General features: G+C 41.2%; 1 non-coding gene across 1 annotated transcript; it reads left to right on the top strand.

The window, feature by feature from the left end:
- Nucleotides 5,474–5,545, top strand: TRNAC-GCA. The gene has a single exon. It is a non-coding gene; the product is annotated as a tRNA-Cys (tRNA).

Genomic DNA, 7,640 nt, shown 5'->3' with positions numbered 1-7,640 from the left:
GATCAAAACCAAGTCTCCTGCATTACAGGCAGATTCTTTACCCTCTGAACCACCAAGGAAGCACTTAGTATTCATAATTATACCATTAAACAAACAAAATTACCTTCTTCACTTTATAAATGAGAATTCAAGCCTCACAGATGCTGCAAAACTAGCCTCAGGTCACATGGCTAATAAATTCCAGAGTGGCAGAGCTCGGATCCACAACTGGGACTGGATCCATATTTTAACCCCTTATAGGGGTTCATCCCCTCTAGGGAATTGAACCCAGGTCTCCTGCATTGCAGGCAGGTTCTTTACCATCTGAACCACCAGGGAAGCCCTATATAAGGGACAGAGTCATCTTTCTCTGTATCTTCTAAATGCAAGGAAAAATAATATCAACAAAAATGTGGAGCATGTTTTTTTTGTTTTTGTTTTTTTTTTTCCTGGGGAAGTGAGGCACAGAACAGCTACTGCAGTTAGGGAATCTGTTCTTCAAGGAAATTTTCTGGAATCACTACTTTGTTATCGGGGCAGAAAACATTGTTACTGGGCAGGATGCTGGAAACTCCTCTTGCAATAGACAAGATGGTATTTATCCTGAGATCTGTCTCTGCTCTCAGAGTCTGCTCTTCTATTCATATTCCAAAGCCAGCATTAGCAGATCTAGGAAAGGGCCTGTTGTTCTGCTTTTTAAAAGATTTCAAACTTCTACCTAAATCTTTCAGTTTTAAATCATTTTTCTATTATTCATTCTTCTGAAGTTTCTGAGGGATTGCCAATACTTGACTTTGCTTTGACAAAGCTATCCTTGGATATCAGATTAGATAAGACGATGAATTCGACTTAAGACGCCACATAAGTTAAAAGCCCAGGAGTTTTAGCAGAAAACTTTCTGAAACACAGTTAAATCTCAAAGCCTGCAAAGAATGGAGGGGGTTGGGTTACCTATAAAATAATCCAAATCATTAAGGCTGTTGCTCGGATTATTGAAACCCTGCAACAGAAAGATTTTCTACATTTTTTCCCCCAATAAGCCTACACAGCCAGCAAAAATCTCCTAGGTCATGAGAGAAAAACATTTTATTTAAAATGAAAAAGAAGATCTAAGTTATGACCAGGGGTAAAATTCCCATACTTCATAGATTCTAAACTGTGTATTCCTCACCTTTTCTGCATCTCTAAAACTGGGTGCATGATCGCTGTTGGCCAGATGTCAGTCACAGTGTAGCTGTCATTGTCTCTTCATGGGCATCAACGTGTGTCGAATGGGTGTCAATAGTTTGCAAGAAAGTCATGGGGGCAATAATAGGTTTTCTGAAGCAAAGTATTCATCACCAAGACTCTTGGTGGTATAGAATATGCAAGCAGTGACATCCCAGATGAAATGTTATTCAAAGCATCTTCAAGACATCAAAAGTGAAGATGTTTTAGAAATAGCCTAACAAATTTATTTCAACTGTATTTTCTATGTATGTGTAATAATGGTGTGTCTAAACAAGTTTAAAAGAAAAGTTTTAATAAGTAGAAAATGAAAAACTTTTAATAGGTAAAAAGAGTGCACCGATTTAATTGGCACTAGTTTTCTTTAATGTGTTGATCACACATAAAAGAATGGTTTGACTTCAATCGGCACTGGCTTAGATTCGATGAAATAATGATAAAGAGATGACTCTAGAGGTAAAGAACCCGCCTGCTGATGCAGGAAATGAAAGAGATGTGAGTTTGATCCCTGGGTTGAAAAGATCCCCTGGTGGAGGACATGACAACCCACTCCAGTATTCCTGCCTGGGAAATTCCATGGACAGAGGAGCTGGGCAGGCTACAGTCCATGGGGTCACAAAGAATGGGACATAACTGAAGTGACTTAGCACCCACGCACACAGTATATAACACAATGCTTATGAACTCCGGTTTTGACACAGATAATCTGGGCACAAATTTTGAGCTTGACAAATAAATTACTTTTAGCTGATTTTCTCAAATTATTCATCTTTTTAGAAGTTTCTATAGTGTTGGTGTTGGTTTCTACAGTGTGCGGTATTGGAGAAGACTCTTGAGAGTCCCTTGGACTGCAAGGAGATCAATCCTAAAGAAAATCAGTCCTGAATACTCGTTGGAAGGACTGATGCTGAAGCTGAAACTCCAACACTTTGGCCATCTGATGCTAAGAACTGACTCATTTGAAAAGACCCTGATGCTGAAAAAGATTGAAGGCAGGAGAAGGGGATGACAGAGGAGGATGAGATGGTTGGATCGCATCACCGACTCAATGGACATGAGTTTGAGCAAGCTCCAGGTGTTGGTGATGGACAGGGAAGCCTGGCATACTACAGTCGGTGGGGTCACAAAGAGTCGAACACGACTGAGCGACTGAACTGAACTGATAGCTCATCTACAAAATACAGATGCTTATTCCATAATATGGATGACTGAATGGGAAAATGTATATAAGACACTTAGCAGCAAGAACACAAGCATTTAATATGAGAGCAGGTCTTGATTTTTACCTACTTCACCACAGGCCTCACAGCATCCTGTCTTTTTTCCTTTTCCCTTGGAAACAGGAGTTTCTGAGAGAACTGTGGTTGGATTTGATTTTTTTTTTTCTTTATCATTTCTGCAATACTACTTTAGTGACCAGAAAGGAGAAAAATTCACTAATAAAAATGGATTAAGTTAAGCATACATGAGCAGTGCAACCTTCTCTCATCACCCCGGGATATATATTTAGGGCCACAGAAGGTAAAATGAGGTCACTCGGAAGTGGGTGGAAGGGTAGTCATCTCATCACGGGATGAATAATAACCAATGAGAAGAAAGAACCAGGGAGAAGGCAAGCAGATAATTTCTCCTTCTTGTCACCATTTTCCGTGGTTCTTCCTTGAGCCCTTCCGGAAAACTCCAGAGTGACAAGCAAATTTACACACCAAAGGACTTTCTGTGTCACACCATGGCTCACTGAGAAGACGTGGCCCGTCCAGGAACCTATCTCCTCAGATGCTCTGCATCGTTTCATTTTGCCTTACCTTCACCACTGTGAGCTTGCAGCTTCCAAGTGAAACGTCAGGACTTGATTCCTTGCCTTGCCTCTGCTTTCCGGAAGACTCAGCTCATTCCCGTGACCCACATGTTGGTTATGCCGTAGAGTTCATGGGGAGCCTTGGAACTGCATCGTTTCATTTTGCCTTACCTTCACCACTGTGAGCTTGCAGCTTCCAAGTGAAACGTCAGGACTTGGTTCCTTGCCTTGCCTCTGCTTTCCGGAAGACTCAGCACATTCCCGTGACCCACATGTTGGTTATGCCGTAGAGTTCATGGGGAGCCTTGGAAATGGAGGTCTCAAGTGTTTCTGCTGCTGCTGCTGCTGCTGCTGCTGAGTCGCTTCAGTCGTGTCCGACTCTGTGCGACCCCATAGACAGCAGCCCACCAGGCTCCTCTGTCTCTAGAAACAGGCAATGTGGTTTAGTCAAATACAGAGGCAGATGTGGAGACAGGTGTCCGAGATTCAAGCCTTGGCTCTTGTGCTTATTAACTGTGTGACCTTTAAGCTCTCTCATCAGCCTAATGGACATGACATTACCTGCCCTCCTTATCTTGAAATGCCATCATCAGGATCAGACAAGATAAGGTTTGAGAAAGCAAAGTGTAAGCCATGAAATAGCATAGAAATATACTAATAATATAATAGTTATTGCTACGGAACAAGGATTTAGTCTCACAATCTCTGTGGTTGCTTTCAGTCAAAACAAGATCACTGCTAAAAGTTTATAAAATTGTGCTAACTGCTCGTAGGTTATATGTGTTTTGGGGCTTTTATAGAAACAATACCCTACTAGAGGAGGGGTCACTAAACTATAATCAAATTCTGAGGGGTATTATCATTTTTATCTTTCATCTCATCCTTTTTCACTTCCATTTTAGTATATACTTTAGAAACAAAATTGAAGATGTACAACGTATAACTAAATACATGTACACATTAACTATGTTCAGGGTGAGTAGCTGAAAGTACTTACAACAAGCCTCTCAGATCAGCCATGTTACTACATATTCGTCTGAACTCATGTAAGATGCTACATTATTTGAATATATCATAGTATATAGACCAACTTTCCTTTATTAAATTTGGCTGCCCCTAGTTTTATGGTCACAAACAATGATTCAGTAAACACTTACAACTTGCTTTCTTCCAGACACCTGATGACTTGGTAAAGCCTGATGATGGGCACTTACTCTGATCTTGTCCAGCTTTGAGTTCTGCATAGACCTAGTACTCAAAAGCCAGACCCAGACACAACTAGGCCATTGCTAAATTTTCCTTGGCTGACTGCAAATGTGCTTTATCTGCCTTGATGACAAATGGATTACACTGAAAATTTTCAAAGACTCCACTAACGTAGGAGTCTATAGACAGTAAAAATAATTTGAGGTGCCTCAGATTCCCCTACTTCTTACCTGTCCCTAGTTGTTCCTGACATAGTCCAGGGCTCGCTCCCTGGTGCTGCAGAAGGTGACTCCACCTTACTCTCTCACCCCAGCTTGTGCTGGCTGGCCTCTAAAAACTCTAATTAGGCTGCAGCCTTTCCTGCCTTATGTATCTTTGATTTTATGGAGGATTCTGAAAGCTCTGTGAACCTGTACTCTGATTTGAATTATTAAAGCAGGTCAGTATGTATGCATTTAGAAGCAAGATTCTCTATTCAACCATCCTCTATATGAAAAGGAAAATTTTCAACCATCAGTTACCCACATGAATAGTCTTTTTATCCCCTCCCTTTTTTTCTTTCTTTGGCAATTTCTCCATTCTTTAGCTTTTCTCTTTTTCCTGTGCCCCCTTCTATCTTAATATAATGTACTGGGCTGCGAGCCAAGCAGCATTCTAAGGCCTGCGGGGACTGATTCACATCAGGTGTGTGCACGTTGCTTTTCGTTTCTCCTTTCACTTGAGTTTTAAGTTGATTTGACCCAAATCATTTTCAACTCTAGTACCAAACATGAAACACTGGTTTGACCCATGAAGCCAATGTTTTAATTACCATAAAACTGTAAGTTTTGTAAGGGCTTCTTTTGGTCACCATGGAACGCCACAGTTAAGAGTATAGCTGATGTCCAATAATATTTATTGAATTGAATAGATGAATGAATAAGCAACCACGCACTGAGGTGGGAGATAGGTTTAATCCAGCAACTGGCCCATTCAGACTTAGTATAAGACAAGGAAGAGATTCCTCAACCATAAAACTTGGACACTAAAGTAAAAGAGATTGGGGGACCATTGTTCACTATTCAGATCATAACTTTAAAGTTCTTCAGTGTCTAAAGAGATGGGTCTATTATTACCTAACATATTTACTCTAGAATTAAATTAAGAAAAGTCATCTTGAGATTTTGATTCAGAACAGTAGAGTCTGAGTCACATGCTCCCCTATGTGATGAGTCTTTAGACATGACACAAGTCTTTTGAGCTTCAGTTTATCTATAAAGGGCCTCCCCAGTGGCTCAGATGGTAAAGCATCTGCCTGCAATGCAGGAGATCTGGGTTCGATCCCCAGGTGGGGAAGATCCCATGGAGAAGGAAATGGCAACCCACTGCAGTATACCTGCCTGGAAAATGCCATGGACGGAGGAGCCTTTTAGGCTACAGTCAATGGGATCGCAAAGAGTCATACACGACTGAGCAACTTCACTTACCTATAAAACAAACGGAAACAGCATCTCCCTTACAGGCTGGTTATGATGATGAAATGAAAGAATCATTGGAACACTGAGTAATGATAAGGCTTCAATAAATTTGAGCTCTTTTCTCCATTTTTCCTTCTTTTCCTTTGCCAAGATGATTCAGTTACTGAAACACTGAAAGGATTTCTTCAAAGGATGGTTTCATGGCACAGAAATAAATGACCATTATATGGCTAAGTTACGATATATCAGGGGCAGGGTATCTGGAATTAAGGAACAGCAATTTGAACACAGATCTTGGGGAAAGGTTCCTAAGAGCTAGATTTTGCTTATTAGGAAGAACTGTACATCTCTTCACATCATTAGCTTCATAAATCTATAATATTGTATACAGTATACATACACATACATATACAAATACATACATATATATATTTTTAAGAGCTTTCACAACTCTTGTAGGTTGAATTGTATCCCCCTCTCCAATAAGATGTTCAAATTCTAACCCCAGGTACTTGTGAATGTGACCTTATTTAGAAACAGGATCTTTGTAGGTGTAATCAAGTAAAGATGAGATTGTATAGGATTGAGTGAGTGAGTGAGTGAAGTCGGTCAGTCGTGTCCGCCTCTTTGCGACCCCATGGACTACCAGGCTCCTCCGTCCATGGGATTCTCCAGGCAAGAACACTGGAGTGGGTTACCATTTCCTTCTCCAGGGGATCTTCCCAACCCAGGGATGGAACCCGGGTCTCCCGCATTGGAGGCAGACGCTTTAACCTCTGGGCCACCAGGGAAGCCCTAGGGAGGACCATAAATTCAAGGAAACATTTCCTTGTTGTTGTTCAGTCACTAAGTTGAGCCCGACACTTTGAGACTCCACAAAGTGTAGCATGCCAGGCTTCCCTGTCCTTCACTATCTCCCAGAGTTTGGAAAAATGCTATCTCTGCTTTTTAATACACTGTCTAGTTTGTCATAGTTTTTCTTTCAAGGAGCAAGGTCTTTTAATTTTGTGGCTGCAATCACCATCAGCAATAATTTTGGAGCCCAAGAAAATAAAGTCTGTCACTGTTTCCACTTTTTCCCCTTCTATTTGCCATGAAGTGATGGGACTGAATGCCATGATCTTAGTTTTTTAAATGTTGAGTTTTAAGCCAGCTTGTTGACTCTTCTCTTTCACTTTCATCAAGAGGTTCTTTAGTTCCTCTTTGCTTTCTGTCATTAGAGTGCTATCATCTACATATTTGAGGTTGTTGCTATTTGTCCCAGCAATCTTGATTCCAGCTTATGATTTATCCAGCCTGGGATTTGCATGATGTACTCTGCATATAAGCTAAATAAACAGAGTGACAATATACAGCCCTGATGCACTCCTTTCCCAATTTGAACCAGTCCATTGTTATGTGTCTGGTTCCTACTGTCACTTCTTGACCTGCATACAGGTTTCTCAGGAGGCAGGTAGGGTGGTCTGGTATTCCCATCTCTTTAAGAATTTTCCACAGTTTCTTGTGATTCACACAATCAAAGGCTTTGGCATAGTAAATGAAGCAGAAGTAGATTTTCTTTTTTAATTCTCTTGCTTTTTCTATGATCTGATGGATGCTGGCAATTTGATCTCTGGTTCCTCTGCCTTTTCTGAATCCAGTCTGTATATCTGGAAGTTCTTGGTTCATGCATTGTTGAAGCCTAGCTTGAAGGCTTTTGAGAACTACCTTGGTAACATGGGGCTTCCCTGGTGGCTCAGATGGTAAAGTGTCTGCCCACAATGTGGGAGACCCGGGTTCAATCCCTGGGTTGGGAAGATCCCCTGGAGAAGGAAATGGCAACCCACTCCAGTATTCTTGCCTGGAGAATCCCATGGACGGAGGAGCCTTGCAGGCTACAGTCCATGGGGTTGCAAAGAGTCAGACATGGCTTCACTTTCACTTTCACTTTTGGTAACATGGGGCTAGCACTTACACCACAGGACTAGGAGAAG

Source organism: Capra hircus, chromosome 18 (assembly GCF_001704415.2).
Source record: "Capra hircus breed San Clemente chromosome 18, ASM170441v1, whole genome shotgun sequence".
NCBI classification, from domain to species: Eukaryota; Metazoa; Chordata; class Mammalia; order Artiodactyla; family Bovidae; genus Capra; species Capra hircus.
The sequence above is the reverse complement of the archived record's forward strand: the minus strand, read 5'-3'. Positions and strand labels throughout refer to the sequence as shown.